We start from the raw sequence: 21,366 nt of genomic DNA, 5'->3' as shown, positions 1-21,366 counted from the left end.
AAGCCTATTATCCTAAATTATCCTACCCTAACATAAGCTATGTTACAACCTTGAAAAGACCTCAAAAGTGTGTGTTAAAATATGACTTTGATTGACTCAGTTAGAAACTTTACAAACTCATTGTTAAATGCGTGTGTACGTTGATTATGTAAACCATGTAAAAATGAGTGAATATTTGTGAGAAGAGATAAAGGTTGAGTACTTGTATGTTGGAAGAACTTTTCTGAGTTAATTGGATTGAAGTAGGGAACTGAAGTGTTAATCAGCAAAAGAAAGGTGACATTCATTTATAAGGGTAAGCATTTTAATTCTGATGAAATATTCAGTGTGCATACAGGTTTCTTGAGGACCAACAACAAAGTAAGTTTAGGGTTGAGATGACATTATGTCATTATATAATTTTACAAGCAAATTTCAACAAAAACGGAAGAATAATTAGCTAAAGCCAAGCCAAAGTGTGGAAGAAATGAGCAAAAACTACCAAGAGGAAAAAACTTGAGACTTAGACAAAATTTGAAGAAAAAGGAATAAAAGAATATGTTGTTTGCTTCTCGATTTCACACGGCCTCGATGCTGACATCATGGGCACAATGCTTTAACATTGAGTTTTCATTATCTCACAATGCGAGCGTGATGTTGTGCCACTCTGACATGCAAAAATTATTATAAATAGGGCTTTTAGGCTAGTTATTAAGAAGTTTCGAATTTGATAGAGAAAATGATGACTTGGAGTTCTAAAGCAATGATTTTGAGGGTTTTGGAAGCCATCAAAGACATTTATGTTCCTTGAATTTCATGTACTTTTCATCAAAACTCATGATAATTGCTACATGCACTACGAGTAGCTAGATTTCTTAGATAAGATATTTTGAGACAAATCTGATTGTACCTTGTTGGATCATATGGTTGTTTGAGATTAATTGAATTATTTTATGTTATTGTTATTATTTAATTGTTCTTGATTTTAATGTTTTTTTGTGTATTGGCGAATGCATAAATCGATATCAGATGAATATGTATTATTGACCATAAGTCTACTGATTTGATCTATGGAATTTATTCAGCTTTGTAATTAACTCAGAATAGGTAATTAGAAGTTGCGACTTTTGAATTAAGACACTTAGAAAGACTAGTTTAACTCTGAATTGATCTAATGAATTAGGGAATTATTATGTAAATAGGGAATTATACCCCAATGAGTTAGGTGCAGTGATCTTGTTAATTCGTAGTAGGACCTTAACATATTAGAGTAATTCAGTTAATACATAGTTCATCAACAGGTATAAATAGGAGAGTTGATATAAATATCTTATCACTCATAATTATTGAATTTTATTTCGTAAAGTTTCTCATTCTCATCTGTACCAAATAAATCTTGACCCCCCCTATTTCGCAAGGATTTTGAGGATTTTAGATGCCATCAAAGGAATTTATGTTCCTTGAATTTCATGTACTTTTCATCTAAACTTCTGATAATTGCCACATGCACTATGAGTAGCTAGATTCCTTAGATAAGATATTTTGAGACAAACCTGATTGTATATTGTTGGATCATATGCTTGTTTGAGATTAATTGAATTCTTTTATGTTATTATTATTATTTAATTGTTCTTGATTTTAATGTTTTTTTGTGTATTGACAAATACATAAATCGATATCAAATGAATATGTATTATTGACCATAAATCTACCGATCCGATCTATGACATTTATTTAGCTTTGTAATTAACTCGAAATAGGTAATTAGAAGTTGTGGCTTTTGAATTAACACACTTAGAAAGACTAGTTTAACTCTAAATTGATCTAATGAATTAGGGAATTATTATGTAAATTAGTGAGTTATACACCAATTAGTTAGGTGTAGTGATCTTGTTAATTCATAGTCGGACTTTAACATATTATAGTAATTCAGTTAATCCATAGTTCATCAATAGGTATAAGTAGGAGAGCTGATATAAAGTTTCTCATTGTCATCCGTACCAAATACATCTCGATCCCCCCTCCCCCCCCCCCCCCCCCCCCCCCCCCCCCCTCCCCCGCTTTTGTTATTTACTTTAATTTGCACTATCGTTACCTTGTTAAAAATTCCAATCGGTATGGAGATGGATTTAATTTATTACTTCGATGAGACTAGTAAACTTACTAGAATTGTCCATCAATGATCTAATTGTAGTCTTTCAAATTTGTCCTAATTTAGGACATCAATCGAGTTACTAAGATCAATCAAGACGCATTTTACATTCTATTTGAATAATTGTATACTTTTGACCATATGGTCATCTTAGTGGGGAATAAATAATGTCATGTATTTGCACGATAAGGTTACACCAAGTATGTGGGTTATCTTGGGCTTCATAGGCGAGTCCTTCACATGTATTACTTGTCATGCTTGTCTTTTATGTTAGCAGATTGACTATATTCCTTTAGTGAATCCATCTACAGTACTGTTAAGTATGCGGAAGACTGTATCATCCTCCCTTCTTTATACTACTCCATTATCTCTCTTAGGATAGGGGATTATGGGTTGATCCCGTTTTGAGGGAAGCGCTCTACCTCCTAAATATTGTGAGGTGCTTTGAACAATGGATGTCAATAAGGTGGAGAAATGAGAGGGATACATTCCCATCCTCATCCCATCCCTTAAACTTATTGCATATCCCCATATAGAATCCCCTTCATAGGGAGATTTTGTCCTGATGACACTCTGTCATTGCATGTTTGCAGTTAAAAAAACGAATTAAAACAAGTTAAAGAGGAGCAAAAATGAATAATAAAGGCCAAAGAAAGATGCAAGATGACTAAGTATGGAGAAATATGACTTAGTGAAAATCAGGTGAAAAAGGAGCAAAAGTGTGCAGCTACTGGAATAATCACGTATAGTATCGTGTTGCATCACACGCGTGATAGAGAAGTAAAGTCGGCATCACGTGATACATGTTATAACGTGTGTGATAGTACTTTTTCTGGGCTTTTCCTTAGGCGTTCTGATCCATTTTGAAGACTTTAAAAGGGGAAGTTTGGTACTTTTTCTAGGGGTTCTGAAATTTTACACGTGAAGGAAGGGTTTACAGCTCCATAAGCATATTTGGAGAGCATTTGAAGCTATTGGAGGAAAATTCTTCAAGGGATTTCTCATGCAACCTTCTTATTTGTATTTGGTATTGTAATTTGCACTATGAGTAGCTAATTCTCTTTAGGTTAGGTTGTGTTTGATGAAACTATTTTAATACTTTTGGGACACATGTTTGATTTTCTATTGTATGAATAATTTGAATTCTAATTCTATTCAATTGCACCTTATTCTTAATGCTTTTTACGTGGGATACTCTTTTAATTTGAATTTACGCACATAGGGAATACTGACCATTAGTCTATATATTGGACCTAGGGAAATTGTTGTGCTTATGCTTGTTGAATAGGGAAAGGAGACCTCGAGTAGTGGCTTAGGAATTAATATTCTATTGCATTGCCTAATCTTGCTTACGCTGGTGGACTATGGATAGAAAGCTCCGAGTATATTTTAGTGAGCTATACACTAAGGGATTGGGTATAACGGTCTTGTTAAATTGTTGTGGAATTATAGTGAAAATATCATTGATGTAATACATCGAACATCAACGGTAGAGAAACATGGGAATCTATACACAACCTGCCCGCTTTCGTATTATTGATAAAACACTTTATTTTATTTTCACAATTAAAACCTGACCCCCCCCCCCATTTAGTATTTTTTATACATTGCACAATATTATCTTGTTAAATATAATTCCATGTGGATTCAATCTATTTATTATTGCGGCATTATCAGTACACTTGTCGAGAAGTCATCAAGTTTTTGGCGTCATTGTCAGGGACTGTTGATAATTTCAACAAGACAACGCTTCTGAAACATTTAAATTTCTTTCATTTTACCTTTACATCATTAATTCAAATTATTTTATTGCATCTTATTGTCAAGAAATATTATTGTGGATATTTGTTTTTGTTAGTGCACATTGCAGGACTAAGGCATGAGAACACCCACCATGGGAGAACCAGCAGCACAAGCTATAGGGGACTACTACAGGCCTGCTGATGTGACACATGTTTCTCTTGGTTTCGTTCCAGCAAATCCCATAAATTTAAATATCAAATACTTTATGCTCTCAGATATTAGATACAAGTAGTTCGACGAACGTAACAAGTGACCCACGGGAACATCTAGCAGGTTCTACGAGACATCGTCGATGTGTCAACTAAAAGGAATTACCGAGGATCAGGTTAAACTGAAATTATTCATCTCCTCCTTGGTGGGAAGAGAGAATTATTGGATATTATGTCTTCCAAGTAGAGTAATCAGAACATTGAGAGAATTAGAAGACAAATTTCTAGAAAGATTCTTCACTATAACATAATTCATAGAAAGGAAAGATGAAATTACACACTTTGAGCAGCAAGAAACTGAGTCTCTCTACAATTCTTGGGAAATGTTTAAGTTATTGTTACGTAGATGCCCTAATCATAATACGAGCAGGATGGAACAAATGCAGAGTTTTGTCAAAGGTCTATAAATGCAAGCACACATGCTTTTATATGCATCTGCCAAAGGTACGATCAGAACATTGACTGAGTCACTGGTGAAAGAGCTGATAGAGAAAATGAGTTTAAATGAGTACAACTTTGCAAATACAAGAGGCCTAAAAAAATATGAAAACAAATAGAGTATCTCATAATGAGTTGAACTTAGGAGGATACGAGGAGCTTCTAAAAAAGCTGGAATTGCTAAATCAAAAGTTAAATGTAGTAAGTACAACTCATGAGTCTTTAAATGAGGAAGTATTTTTACTATGTGCTAATTATGGTGAGGAACATTTTACAGGTAATTATGCTAAAGAACAACTTGTCAGAGAAGTGCAAGCTATAACCATAAATTCCCATCATGGATCACCATAAGTGAATGCGGAAGTCAAGATCTCCTTGTTGGAAGAAACACTGACTCAATTTATGTTGGTAACACGGCATGGATTTTTGAAGGTTAGTAGATTACAAAATTTGTTGAACGAAAAGCACGAAGAGTCAATGAAAAGAGACTGGAAGGGCAAATGTCTAGCATATCTCAGCAAATAATATCATTAGCAAAGGAAAGGGTACATTGTGACACAATAGATTTGAGAAATTGCACAGTTCCCTCAACTCTCAGTGAGAATAAACCGAAAAAAATAGTGGAATAAAGAAAGGAGAAAGATGAGGAACCTAAATCCAAACCTCCCGAGGTTGAAATTTCGAGCAAGATTACTGAGAGGGGAGAGACACTTGATAAATTCATTGATAAAGACTCGCCTTTTAGAAGAACAAAAAACTAAATCATCAATGAACCAAACCCCGCCTTACCCAACTACATCAAACCACCTTACCCTTTCATTAAGAAAAATCCAAAGAGAGAGACGAAAGTGGGGAAGTTTAAAAGTTCATTGAGATGTTCATTGTGTTATAAGTAAATATTTTGTTTTTCGATGCTCTGGAACAAATTCCCCGTCTATGAAAAATTTATGAAAAAGCTTATAAATGGTAAACGCAAATTAAAGGATGATGAAAATGTTGCTTTAGTTGAGGAATGTAGTGTCATCATTAAACGTAAGCTACCACCCAAGCTAACAGATCTAGGTAGATTTACTACTCCTTGCTCTATAGGTTCATTGAAAATTAGTCAGACACTCTATGATTTAGGGGAGAGCATCCATTTGATGCCATTGTATATGATGAAGAAATTAAATTATGGGGTGCTAAAACCTATGAAAATGACTTTGACTCTGGCCGACCCATCAGTCACATACCACTACGGAGTACTGGATGACGTATTGGTAAGGGTTGATGATTTACTTTTTCCCACTGATTTTGTCATCTTGGATATGGTTAGGAAGATCTTTCCTTGCTATGGGAAGAGCTTTGATTGATGTAGAAAGAGGAGAATTGATTCTCTGGTTTAATAAATAGCATGTAGTATTTAATGTGTTTGAAGCCATGAAACATGCTCATGAAGAATTGCAATACAACCAAATAAATTTAATTGAAGAATTGATTGGATATGTTTCAAAAGAAATGGACCAGTCATCTCCAATTGAAAAGGTTTTAGTTTAGTCTATTGAAGAAATAGGTGAGGATGAAGATAATGTTGAAATAAATGAGTTGGTACTACAATTGCAAGCAGCTCAGCTAGAGCGAACTTATAAAAAATTTGAAGAGTTAGGAGGAAGTAGTGAGGAGAAACCCACTGATCCTGAACTCAAAGAGCTCCTTGAGCATTTAAAATATGTTTTCTTAAGTTAGGGAAATAGGCACCCTGCAATAATCAGCACCACATTATCAAAATTTTAAGAGGAAAAGTCATTATGTGTGCTTAGAGAAAATAAAGAAACATTGGGATGGAAAGTACCATACCTAAAAGGGATTAGTCCAACATATTGCATGCATAAAATCAAGCTCGAGGAAGAATTCAAATCAGTCGTACAACCACAATGGAGATTAAATCCAAAAATGAAAGAAGTGGTAAGAAGAGAAGTTCTTAAATTGGTTGAGTAATGTATGATTTATCCTATCTCTGATAGTTCTTAGTTAAGTCCTGTAAGACCCCAATTTTGACCCTAAGATCCCTCATGCACTTTCATCATAAGCATTAGCATTGGGATCATAACTTGGCAACCTCCTTATCCCTTTTCATTGGGTTTGTTTTGGGAGAGATCACCAACCACCATGTGATTGTATCATACTTGTATATTATCATTTTACTAACCAAAATACATAAAACATGTCTTTTCATTTACCTAACTCTTTTGTAGGTAGGGCATGATCACCATTGGTCTATCAAGTTCATATATAGGGTTAGAGACCCTCGTGACAAAGAGCACAACCATGAATTGATCCAAGAATGGTCACAAGCATCATATATGAGTCCTAGTGATTCCTACATGTTATATTGATCAAGTTTTCTTCAAGAGCTTGAGGGTGATTTACCTTGGAAACCCTAGTTTGACTAGGTATCTTGAGTAACTTCTCCAACAAGCTATCTCACCATTTGATAAAATTTATTAAGGGACACTTCAAAATTCATCATCTTATCCATATATGATCAACCATGAGCCTAGAAAGTCAAGATAATTGAAGATTATCAAGTTGGTTGATGGTGGTTGGCCAGATGAATTCATCTAATCAAAACTGGGTCTCCCTGGACCCTATCTCCTACAATTTTCACCATATGAAAATGATTCCAAGATAAACGTTACTCTAAATGACATTCCAAACAACTTTCATGTTGATACCTAGAGCTAGTTTTGCATGGAAAATCATTTCCTATGTTGAAACATTATAGGTCATTTTGTCTAAACCCTAATTTGGAGGTCAACTTCCCAAGGCCATAACTTGCTCAATTTTTATGAGATGAAAGATTTTCAAGTTGCACAATAAAATTCAAGGTGTCTACTTCAACCTTTATGTTTGGAGTGAGATCTAATTCAACTTTTATGAGCATGTGATATGAGGCTACATTATAGGTCACTTTTGACCTATACCATTGAACAAGTGATTTTTCCAAACTTCAAAAATGCATAACTCTATCATATCAAATCCAAATGACATGAAACTGGTGACCATTTTGAAGGTCTTTTAGAGAGCTACAACTTTGTTAAAGACACGTTTCTCATTTGAAGCTCATATAAAAAGTCAAGCAAGGTGGAATATTGAGACATATGGCTTGACACTTAAAAACAATTTCAACATGTTGAAATTTCCAAACTTCCACCTCAAAATTCATCATGATACAAGCTTCAAATGGAAAAGTGTTGAACATGAAAGTTGTTCCTTTTGATCTAGCCTTTCCAAAAAGTTCAAGTTTATCCATTTTGGACAAGAATTGAATAGGCTGCGCATGGCTTGAACATTGCATCATCATTTGGCAAAGATCAAACATCAAGTTTCCATGTACACTTGCCTTGCAATCCAAGTTGATTTCAGACTCTCTCACACTCATTTTTGGACCTAAAGCAATGATCTCATGGGCCTGTACACGCCCATGCACCCATGCATCATCCATTGCCAAATTTGGAAAGTCATTTGGAAGGTGCAAATATCACACGATCCATCTATAAATAGAGCTCCATATGCTCAGAATTCAACACACATTCGCGCCAGCTTTGATCCTAGACCCCTAACCCTTCCATTTGAGAGGATAATCCTGAGAATTTCATCTTGAAATTGAGTTTGAATCTCACTGTTTTGAGATTCAAAACTCTAGGGATCCAAGACCTTTTATGCCTTTCATTCTACTTCTGCAAGCATTCTAAGTGAGATCAAACACGAGCCGAGGCAGGAACAGTTGAATCCAAACCTGCATTGAAGGTATTTTCCCGAAAATTTCATCTCTTCGATTCTCTTTCAATCTTGCTCAATTCTCTTGATTCTTTGGTTGTCTGAAGTCCTACCAATGTAGGCAAGAAGATTGAGTTTCTTAGAGATTAAATCGAAGCAACTCAGTTGACACACCTCAAAATTCAACTCCTCATATCTTTCTATATATGTGGAGTTGGTTAAAATTGAGGTTAGATTCGTGCTCTACGCTATTTTTTTCTTTCAGATCATGTCCTCCTTTTTCATTTATGATCTGGTGATGAATGGACCAGTCCGGCCAAGGTCGCCTGAGAAGACGACCGACGCTTTGCTCCGACAATGATGTGGCACGGTCCAGAGTCATTAGATGGATTCAAGATGTTTTAATCATGAGCGTACATGTTGATTACCACGTGTGTGGACAGTTGACTCAAGCGTACCATGGAACGTGCGCGCTCAACCACTTGATTTGCCACCTCAATTAATGAGGCAGATCAAGTGGTCCACGTTTTTTTCATTTTCTGATTTTAATTTGTATTTCTTTGATTTTCATTAATTCATATTAATTTTAATATTGATCCAAAAAATATGAGAGTTTCACCAAAAAAATTCAAATAATTTCCTCTTTCATATTCTGAATTAAAATTATTTTTTGGATCATTATTAATATTTTTCATGATTTAATTGATTTTGCATTTGTTTTTAATTGTTTAAAAATATTTTTAAGTCTTTAAGAATTATGAAAAAATTTCTCCAAGGTCCTTTGACCTTGTTTGACCTATGATAAATCTCATGGACATTTGTTTGGTGTTTTGATGAGATTTTATAAATTTGACAAACCATATTTAATTTAAATGAATTATTTTAGTTTTTTTAATTTGAATAAATGCCAAATAATTTTGTTGACCAATTGTGATGACTTGTTTATGTTTGACTCTTGTTGTTGGGCCTTGGTCAAGGTTGATTTGACTTTGTCAAGTTAATATCATTGGATTTAGGGGATTGATGGAATGTACATTCCATCTCCCAAAATGAATGGATGATATAATTTGGTAAAAGTCCTCCTTTGACGAATTTGAGTTTTCATCTATTCCCCTCACTCTTCATCTCATTCCCCTTCTTTATGCATTCATCTCATTTGGCATATGATATCTCAAGGTCCTAAAGCTAGTTGATTGAAAAATTAACATGAGTATGGATGGGATTAGGCCACACCTTTTGCATATTCTTTTTGTGTGTGGTATGTGTCATGAGTATAGTCCATAATATTATGTCTCTAACATGCATTAACACCAAAATTCTATTGCCCGGCCTCAAATAGTTGTGACTTCTACATAAGTCCAATTACGATTGCTTAACATATCGCTAAATTGGTGACATAAAAGGCATAACATTCTATTTAGTGAGATTGTAAGTCTCCCCTCTTTCATGGTATTATGTGGAAACTTGGCCTTTTTTCCTTCCTTTGGAAGATGTCTTGGTTCAAGGATTCATGCTTGTGATAAGTGGGTTGAGTGTTCTCCAAAGAATGTCTAAGAATGAAAAGCAAAAACAAAACAATACTAACTTCTAACCTATTAACAACTAGCTTTTAATTTCAAGCCATTTACTTTAATGTCATTTAATTCTAGCTTTTATACATTTGTCATTGTTCATATCATTCTAATTGTTTATGTTGTGAAGACATGACTTCTCAAATGTTTTGATGACGACAAACTTTTCTACAAGTCTAAGATTGATTATCAAAAAGGACTGATCAAGATTCAAGCTAATAATGGAAGTTTTCAACTAAATGATCAAGTCTCGATGAAACACATGAAGATTCGTATTTCAAATGAATAGGTATAACACTTGACCTCTAGATGATTATACAAGTGTTCAAAACATGTCTCATTCATGCCATAATCATTGGAAGTAATTTTATGTATCAAAGAAATCATAACACTTTATTTTTTAAGCTATTTTTCAAATCTGGGATGAAGTAATCAATTATCCATTTTAAGGTAATCGATTACTCTATGAAAAATTCAAATATTTTTGCACGTTGGAGGCAAGTAACCGATTACCCATATTAAGGTAATCGATTACCACTGAACCAGAGGCAAAAATCAGTGCATCTCTTCATGGAAACTTTTCTATTTTCTTTACCATGAACCATGGCATCCTTTGGGTAATTGCATCCATTTGAGGAGGTGTTTAGACAACATATATACATCATTTTTTAAGATTTCAAATTCACCTCCTTGCAAAAATTTCAAATCAATTACTCATATTCTTTCAAACATTTTTTAAGTGTTCTTCCAAAAAATTTTAAGAGTGAAACCTTGCATAAACCTTCTTTTTAAGCATCATAGTTTAATTCCATACAAAGAACACTTGTATAATTATTGTGAGAATTAAGTGTTACAAAGGATAAGATCAATTGATAAATTGATATACTTCAAATTTTCAACTATTTTATCTTCTACAAAAATTCAGAATTGTATCTCTTGATTACAACTTATTTTTAGGATTGTTAAGAATAGGTTTGTAAGGTTTTATCCTTGCTATCCGGTGTGTGGATGCAAGAGGCCCTTTTGTGAGAATTTGAGTCTCGATTGGACTTTAAACATTGTAAATCCAAGAGGATTGTTCTTGGTATGTTAGAATTAGATAGAAAGGACTTAAGGTGTCTTGTCTAGGAATCTAACATTATAGTGAATTCTCTTTCGTGTTGAAAGGGGAGTGGAGTACTCTCGATCTGTGAGGGGAACCACTATACATCGTGGTGTTCTTTACTTTCCGCACTTTACCGCTTTTCATCACATAAGCATCTCAAGAAAGTAAAAATCAATAAACCGTAAAAAATCTAGAAAATCGTCTAACTGCCTCATTCACCCCCCCCCCCCCCCCTCTAAGGCACTCCTTAAACTTACAACTGGTATCAGAGCAGGTTATAGGTAACCCGTTCCTAAAAGATTCGCATGGCTTCCGCAAGCACGAATCCGGTTTTCAAAGATGATCGAAGTAGTAACAAACCACCACTTTTCTCTAGAGAATATTTTGATTTTTGGAAGATCCGCATGAAGGCACATCTAGAAGCCCAAGGAGAAGGATATGGGAAGTCGTTGAAGATGGTCCGCATAATCCTATGAGTATGGTCAATGGCATTGGTACCCCAAAGATAAAGAGTTCGCATGATGAAGATGATAAGAAAAAAATCTTAAATGAAAAGAAAGCAATAAACATTCTTCAAAGCGCTTTAAGCATGGACGAGTTCTTCCACATATCTCAATGCAAATCGGTGAAACAAATATGGGACACCTTAGTGGAGACACATGAAGGCGCCGCCGAAGTAAAGAGATCAAGGTTGAATACATTAAGTCAAGAATATGAGATGTTTAGAATGTTGCCCGGAGAATCCATCGTGGCGCTATAAAAGAGATTTGTTCACTTGACTAACCACTTGATTGCTCTCGAAAAAACATTTACAAATGACGATCTCAATCTTAAAGTACTAAGATCATTGACTCGAGAATGGCAACCGAAGGTGACGGCTATCTCCGAAAAGAAAAGTCTTTCAACAATGACGTCTGCATCACTCTTTGGAAAACTTCAAGAACATGAGTTAGAACTTGGTAGGCTTGAGAAACATGAAAGTCAAGAAAATAAATCTAAAGGAATTGCCTTGAAGGTAGACTCAAAAGAAGATAAATATGATGACGCATTGGAGGAAGATGAGAATTTCATGCTCCTTGCTAAAAGGCTTGGTAAGTTCTTTAACAAAAATGATAAATCCTTTAACGCTAAAAAGAATAGACATTTCAGGAAAAAGGAGACCACCACAACTACGCAAGATATAACATGCTACGAATATGGAAAGGAAGGCCACATAAAATCAGAATATCCTAAACTTTCAAAGAAAGGCGGATTCAAGAGCAAGAAGGATTTCAAGAACACAAAGGCATATGTTGCATGGAAGGACAATGAAATTAGTTCTTCATTCGGATCGGATAGCGAGGAATGTGCAAACTTGGCGCTAATGGCTTCTCATCATTCTGATGATGAAGAAGAGGTTAGTAATGATTTTTCTCTTTTTGAGGATGATGCACAAGGTGCAATTAATGAATTGTTAAATGAATGCAAAATTCTTTATAAAACTATATCATCTCAAAAGAAACAAATTTCTTCCTTGGAAGAAAAGATTGAAATTTTTGAAAAAGATTTTGAAAATGAAAAACAAAAGATGATTAGTGAAAAGACAAATTTTGTATGTCTAAAGTGTGAGTCTCTCTCTTTCCAAATTGTCCAACTTAAAAGAGTCCTTGAAAGGTGTGAAAAAGGACAAATTGGTTTGGAAGGGGTTCTTAGCCAACAAAGGTACTCAAACGACAAAAGTGGACTTGGTTACTCCAAATTTTCTAAACCAAGTTCAAATTAAACTATCTTTGTTAGGCCTAAGGATCAATCTCCAAAAGAAAGAGTCAACACACCAAAAGTTGTGCATCAACGTCCTAAAAAGAAAAGGTTTACAAAGAAAAAGTCTTATGTTCCTAGATATAAAAGCAATTTTGAACCAACTTGTTTTTATTGTGGTATTATTGGCCATACACCTAATGCTTGCTATGTTAGAAACTTTAGTGTAGCAAAGGGGAATTATGTATGGGTTGAGAAAGGTACTAATTATGAAGGACCCAAAGCAATTTGGGTACCTAACAAAACTTAATTTTGTTTTGTAGGTATGCTTGAAGGCCACATCAAATCTTTGGTATTTGGATAGTGGGTGCTCCAAGCATATGACTGGTGATGTGCACAAATTTTTAGATCTAATGCTTAAGGCCAAGGGTTATGTTACTTATGGAGATAACAACAAAGGAAGAATTCTTGGCATAGGCAAAGTAGGTGCACCAAATTTCATATCCATCGAAGATGTGCTATATGTCGAAGGACTAAAGCACAACCTCTTAAGCATAAGCCAACTTTGTGACAAAGGATTCAAAATAAGGTTCACAAAAGATGGATGTTTAATTGAAGACGAAGTCACACAAGAGGTAATGCTTATAGGTAAACTAATTAATAATATTTTCATGATTTCCCTTGATGATGTTTCTTTGAAGGTTAAGTGTCTTGTGGCAAATAACAACGACTCATGGTTATGCCATAAGAGATTTGCTCACATTCACATGGAGCACTTGAATAAGTTAGTAAAACATGACCTTGTCATTGGATTGCCAAAGATAAAATTCATCAAATATAGACTTTGCGATGCTTGTCAAAAGGGGAAGCAAACCAAATCAACTTTCACATCCAAGAATTTGGTGTCCACTTCTAGGCCACTACAATTGTTACATATGGACTTATTTGGTCCATCAAGAACAAGAAGCTTAGGAGGTAACTCATATGCTTTAGTTATTGTTGATGATTATTCTAGATATACTTGGACATTCTTTTTAGTGCAGAAAAGTGATGCATTCAATGATTTTGGTGATTTGGTGTTTACTGCTAAGGTTAAGAATGTTGAAATTTGTATGGATCTGAAAAAATTGGGAACTTGTCTGGAAATCCCTTCTGAAGGTGAAGAAATCCGTCACAGAACTGAAACCAACACTGATGCCTGGAGAAATTATAATAGTATGGAATATTTTGTTTCAATTTTTAGAGGCACTCAGGCTAGCCTCATGAGCCGGCAGAAATCAGAATCCTCATGGGTGGTGAAATTTTTTAACCTCTTATTTGTGAGTGATAGGATGCTCCATTATGTTCTTGCTTAGGTTTTGGTTCCAAAACATTCAAATCATGCCCAAGTTAGTGAACTCGAACTGTAACTTATTAGAGCTTTGAAAATGAACATGAAGATTAATTGGGCTTATGTCATTTACCATCACATGAAGCATTAATTATCCCTAAGTGGTGGACTTCCTTATGCTAGAGTTGTTTCAATTATTTTGGAATTCCATGATGTTCCACTTCAAAGAGAACCAAAGACTCCTGTGACGGCTAGAAACTGTGAAATCAATGAAGTTACCGCAACTAGGAACACCGACATTATTATCGGACCAAATGGAGTGTTTCGGTACAAGGATACGGTCGCTTCTTCCACTCCTCCACCAACTCCGGAAGGTGATATCACAAATTCTATGCTTTATAACAAGATGTGTTCCATTGAGACCACCATGAATCATAATCACAATGTCACCCAACATGGAATCAAATCACTTCGGAAACTCTTCCTTTCTATGAACCGTCAACATGTCCCAAGTGAAGAATGTGATGAGGAAAGTGAAGCAGAAGGTGAAGAGGATGATGTAGTCGATATGTCGGAAAGTGATTGAGTTGGCCATTTCTTTTTTGCTATTCACTAGTTTATGGTTTTAAGTTAGTACATTTCTAGTTTCTTTTAAGACTATGCTAAGTCCGTTGGCTTTTTATGTTTTATCCGTCTTTCCATTCCGTACTAAGTTTGGTTTATATTATGTTTGTATTATCTTTTGTTTCATTCTTGTGTTATGTGGTGCTTGGTGTATGTTGTTTGCATATTGTTACTTATTTCACCCTTTTTGTTAATGACAAAGGGGGAGAAGAGATTGTTATTATGTTATTTCTTTGTTTTCTATTTCTCTCTAACAAAATGCAGATTTCAAAAGACTCCTTAAATCATAAATTAAGGGGGATCATCAATTAAGGGGGAGCATTTGCTAGAGAAACATGCTTGGATCGAACTTTCATTTTTTTTTGGGTTGTCATCATCAAAAAGGGGGAGATTGTGAAGACATGACTTCTCAAATGTTTTGATGACGACAAACTTCTCTACAAGTCTAAGATTGATTAACAAAAAGGATTGATCAAGATTCAAGCTCATGAAGGAAGTTTTCAACTAAATGATCAAGTCTCGATGTTCGTATTTCAAATGAATAGGTATAACACTTGACCTCTAGATGATTATACAAGTGTTCAAAACAAGTCTCATTCATGCCATAATCATTGGAAGTAATTTTATGCATCAAAGAAATCATAACACTTCATTTTTGAAGTTATTTTTCAAATTTGGGATGAAGTAATCGATTATCCATTTTAAGGTAATCGATTACTCTGTGAAAAATTCAAATATTTTTGCACGTTGGAGGCAAGTAACCGATTACCCATATTAAGGTAATCGATTACCACTGAACCAGAGGCAAAAATCAGTGCATCTCTTCATGGAAACTTTTCTATTTTCTTTACCATGAATCATGGCATCCTTTGGGTAATTGCATCCATTTGAGGAGGTGTTTAGACAACATATATACATCATTTTTTCAGATTTCAAATTCACCTCCTTGCAAAAATTTCAAATCAATTACTCATATTCTTTCAAACATTTTTAAGTGTTCTTCCAAATTTTCTTAAGAGTGAAACCTTGCATAAACCTTCTTATTAAGCATCATAGTTTCATTCCATAAAAAGAACACTTGTATAATTATTGTGAGAGTTAAGTGTTACAAACGAGAAGATCAATTGATAAATTGATATACTTCAAATTTTCAACTATTTCATCTTCTACAAAATTTCAGAATTGTATCTCTTGATTACAACTTATTTTTAGGATTGTTAAGATTAAGTTTGTAAGGTTTTATCCTTACTATCCGGTGTGTGGATGCAAGAGGTCCTTTTTGAGAATTTGAGTCTCGATTGGACTTTAAACATTTTAAATCCAAGAGAATTGTTCTTGGTGTGTCAGAATTAGATAGAAAGGCCTTAAGGTGTCTTGTCTAGGAATCTAACATTATAGTGAATTCTCTTTCGTGTTGAAAGGGGAGTGGAGTACTCTCGATCTGTGAGGGGAACCACTATACATCGTGGTGTTCTTTACTTTCCACACTTTACCGCTTTTCATCACATAAGCATCTCAAGAAAGTAAAAATCAATAAACCGTAAAAATCCAGAAAATAGTCTAACTGCCTCATTCACCCCCCCCCCCCCCCTCTAAGGCACTCCTTAAACTTACATATGTTAATGCAATTTTCACTTTGTCCACTTGGACCATATTATGTGATATATTTTGTTTGTGTATACTTTTCTTGTTTTTGTTTTTGTGGTCTTTGACCATTAATGTACATAATAACAACAAAAACCCTAAAAAACTTTTGTGTGGACTGTTGGCTTGATCTTGGACAAATGGACTTAGAACTTAGGCAACATTCTTATGCTAAAGGACTTGGCCAATGCCAACTTATTGAGAAACCAAGTGCTTGCAATTTAAAACTTCATATGATACATCATTCAAGATCCGTCTGAGTTCATCTGCAACATGATCATTATGAAGCTGTTATTTTGAACCTGTGCCTTGTGGAATTCATCTGCTACATGGGTTAATCTTGAAGAAGATCATGGAATGGATAAGCTTGGATGTGGCTATCTTTATTTGATGCCTTTTCTCTTCAAGATAATATAATTGTGCATTTGTGTGTTGCTTGATCCTAAAAGTCCAAGGGAATTCCGGGTTTCTATTGACATTCTTGTTTATTCGATTGCTACCCATTTGGTCAGATCTTTTCAACTCTTAACTTTAAATTTTGTCCACAGGATAGTCCCTTCATCTTCTCCCCATTTCTTTAATTTCAAAATTTCTTCCTTTTTTTTTTCTAAAAATCTTCTTTGATTGAACTTATTTTGTTCTAAACTTTGACCACTTTGCAAAAAGATAGAAACTTTGGCCTTATGCCATTGTATTTTTAAACTTCTTTTCTTAAATCAAATTTGTAAGTAAACTTAACTATACTTGACTTAAACTTTCAAAAAGCCAAAAATAACTAACTCATTCAAACCATTTTTAGGTCTTTGTGCCTTTCAAACTTAATTTTTGTTAAAAGCAATGCATCCATTTTGAAATTTGTATCACGAACTACGAAGTTTTGATCCCTCATTTTTATGTTGGTATGTAGGCATAAGACCGAAGGTCTTGCCAAACACAAAAATATAATTAATGAATTCTTTTCTCACCCCTTCATTCTATTTGTTTGTAAACATAATTTTTGTACCAAATACATATGCATACAAAAAGGGCTCCCTAGGAGTACCTAGGACACTTTGGGTGCTAACACCTTCCCTCTGTGTAACCAACCCCCTTACTTGTAATCTCTGACATTTTATTAGTTTTGATTTGAAAACTTCTTACCTTTTGGGTTTTGTTCATACTTTTTCCCTTTTCCCTTAGAAATAATAAAAGCGCGGTGGCGACTCTTGTTATTTGATCCCTAGTTTATCCATAGCTTGATGATCATGAATTTACCGCTACATAAATTAAGTGGCGCCTCTGCTGGGGAGTAGTCTCCAGTGGGTTTAGCCTACTTTTTGTGTGTATATATTTGTATATCTGTGATGTTTGTATATATGTATGTGTTATATAATCTGCTTGTTGTGGTTGCTGATCTCTGAGTGGTGAGATAAGTTCTAACCCGAACTTGAGTGCAATTAAGATAGGATGATGGTATAGTCATGATCGACTTGTGTGGAGCAGTCCTTAACAAGTTGGCTTGAGACCCATCTGCTCAGTGGAGACTCTTTTGGATTTGGAAATGTCACACAAGTATTTATGGTTACGCATTACTATCTCTAATGTGGGTCCGAGAAGTTGAGGACCGTAGAACATTTACCCCCTCTTGGCCTATTTAGGATGTAGTGCGGAAACTGTTCAAGTGTAGACTTGATAATAGTTGTTACGCGATACTACACTCCGACGAGTTTCTCTTGAGAATATTATGGGTCGATGAGTCAGTCATCTTAACCTGTAATATCCGATAGATGGAATTAAGACTCTGGGAACTTTTTAAAACATGATCTACAGGTTTTTATCCTTAGTTCACTCCTTTGGGATGGTTATTACCCAGACTCCGTGCTCGTGACTTGCAACAAACCCTTGATTCTTGGTTGATCCAATCAAGTCTTGTCAATATCAATGGAACTTGGGTGTTGATAAGGTGTAAACCATAATCCACCAAAATGGATGATTAATCTTGACGATGACTTGATTCATCCCTTGACATTTGTTTGCCTTGTGTGTGATCCCTTATTTGTGATTGTTACATTCATGCATTCATGCGCATCATAACATTCATCACATGAAAAATTTGAGGAACTGAGGTATTATTTGCAAATATTTTCAGACCATGGATTGGGGACGAAGGAATACTAAGAAGTACAGTTTCAGATGTCCCAACTTGAAAGAGTTAAGGAAGCTAGCATCTTTTGTATTAGACCCGTTGGACTTCAAACAACGCCATGGGAAGATTTTGTCTATCTTGTCTGCGGATGTGGTTGAAGGACTCTTGAGTGTATTGGTGCAGTTCTATGATCCTCTCTACCGTTGTTTCACTTTCCCAGATTTTCAGCTTGCGCCTACCTTGGAGAAGTATTCTCATCTTTTGGGGATACCTGTTTCTAGTAGAGTGCCTTTTAGTGGATTGGAGGAGATTCCCTGATCTAGTATTATTGCTGAAGCTCTTCACTTGAAGAAGTCTGAGATAGAGGCTCATTGGGTGAATAAAGGAGGATTGTTTGGGTTGCCATCTGATTTCCTCATCAAGGAAGCTACTGTTTTTGCTCAAGTCGGTAGTGTGGATGCTTTTGAAGCTATCTTTGTGTTTCTCATCTATGGATTAGCTTTGTTCCCTAACATTGACGGTTTTCTTGATGTTAACGCCATTAGACTTTTCTTGATTGGGAATCTTGTGCCTACTTTTTTAGGTGATATGTATTTCTCTTTGCATCTAAGGAATTCTAAAGGTGGTGGAACTATTGTCTGTTGCATTCCTCTTCTGTACAAGTGGTTTATTTCTCACTTGCCTCAGACGTCTGCTTTTATGGAGAACAAACAATGTCTAAGGTGGTCTCAGAGACTTATGTCTCTCACTAAAGATGATATAGTTTGGTATGATCCGTCTTTGAGCAGTTTGGAGATTATTGATAGTTGTGGTGAATTCTATAATGTGCCTCTCATTGGTACACAAGGAGGAATTAACTACAACCCTGCTTTGGCTCGTCGTCAACTTGGGTTCCCCTTGAGAGACAAACCTAATAACACTTTGTTAGAAGGTCTTTTCAATCAAGAGGGTAAAGATCCCCAACATTTGAAGCAGAAGATTGTGCATGCTTGGCATAATGTGCATAGGAAAGGAAGATCCGAGCTTGGTCCGTGCAATTGTGTAGCTTTGGAAGCTTACACTCTTTGGGTGAAGAATAGAGCTTTGGAGTTGAAGCTGCCTTATCCTTGTGAAAGACCTATGTCTATGGTTTTCGTTGAGCCATTAACTCTCCCTAACCAAGATGTAGAGGAATTGGAAGACGCGCTCGTCAAGATGAAGCAAGAGAATGACATGTGGGAAGAGCGTTTTCGTGCTTTGAGCAAGAAGCATGTGTTAAACTATGGCACGGATCTAGAAGGGGGGGGGGTTGAATAGATCCCAATTAAAAACTTGAGTCGGCGCTGCCAATTTAAAAGAAAATTGGTTTTGAAAATTTGTTTTAAGTGCGGAAGCGGCCGAGGAAAATTTTAGTCTAAAACGAACCGTTATTGGAAAACCGGATATGCGTTAAGCTAATGGATTAGAGATAAAGTGAAATACAAATCACTACACTATTTGCACACTCAATGATATATTTCACTAACTAGAAAGCCTAGTTCCAATGATCCAAAATACCAAATTAAACTGGATGCAAACTTAAGACAACTTTGGCTTATGCAAATCAACAAACACTTGGTGTGCATAAACACTCCAAGAGATATTTGAGTTGAGTAAGTAATTCAAATTTATCTAGTACAATATACTATTGTACTTTGGATTCAAACAACAGTCTTAATCTCTTACTCAACTTATATCAACGTTTGGTAAAATTGCTTAAACTAAAATCACTTAATTTTTAAGCTGAAAAACACTTATGCAGAAAATTAAAGAAGACAGAGATTTGATGAGGCAGTTCCCCCGCCGTCCTCGCTTCGGGGTACGTCTGCCCTCAATTCTAAACTTAGAATTGAGATGATTTAATTAGATATCACCTGTGAAATTTAACCGTTTATACAAGGATTGCAAAGCAAGTAAACAACAGAACTTCCAATGTGTTGAATGATGCTTCCTATCCTTGTTCCTTGATTCAAGATGAATCAAGACCTTCGATCGTTATTGCTAGACCTCCGATTCCAGCCCCTTTGTTGAAGAATCTTCCGTTCTTCAAACCCTCGGCCCGGCTGATCTCAAGCACAACGAATCGAACCTGAATCCTTCACTTCAATATCACCGAATCCGCTACTAGACTGATGAAGACTTCCTCTTCTCAATCACCTTCGCTCAGCTGAATATTGATGAAGCAATTCGTCCAAAAACCCCCAAACACAAACCGGTATTGGAGGACAAAACCCTAACGGTTTTATTCAAGAAAGAACCTGCCACAAGCTTCAACCCGAACCGGATTCTCCAATCTCAGCTTCGAACCTTATCACCTTTAACCGATCACGAACCACATCAAAAATGATTGTGTGTAGTTGATGTGTTGTGAGATGTTGAAGATGAAGATGATGAATCTTGGACACCTTTTTCACTCTTTCTTGTTTCCTTGAACACTTGAATTCAAATTGACAAATGTTAGTTGATAAAAGTGTTTTGACTTCTATATATATAGTAACTGGCAAACCAACTAAAAATAACAGCTTTTCAAACAGTGGAAAGTACTCAGAAAACTGAGTTTACGCACGAGCGGTCGACCATAGGTCGGCGTGCGCTGAGCCGTGGGAAATGCGCCGACCCCTATGGTCGACCCAAGGTTTCATGCGCTGATCCATGGATAGCATCATTATGCCATGCAACGACCTCTGGTCGACTCAAGGGTTTTATGCGCTAACCCGTGAGTTATGCGCCGACCCTTATGGTCGACTCAAACACGCATGCGGTGACCAATCTCCAATTTGGCTGAGTTTTGCGCTGACCCGTGAGCTTTGAGCTGACCCTTATGGTCGACTCAAAGTATTCAAATCTGCAGAAATCTGTGTTCTGATGAGTA

Source organism: Lathyrus oleraceus, chromosome 7 (assembly GCF_024323335.1).
Source record: "Lathyrus oleraceus cultivar Zhongwan6 chromosome 7, CAAS_Psat_ZW6_1.0, whole genome shotgun sequence".
NCBI lineage: Eukaryota > Viridiplantae > Streptophyta > Magnoliopsida > Fabales > Fabaceae > Lathyrus > Lathyrus oleraceus.
The sequence above is the reverse complement of the archived record's forward strand: the minus strand, read 5'-3'. Positions refer to the sequence as shown.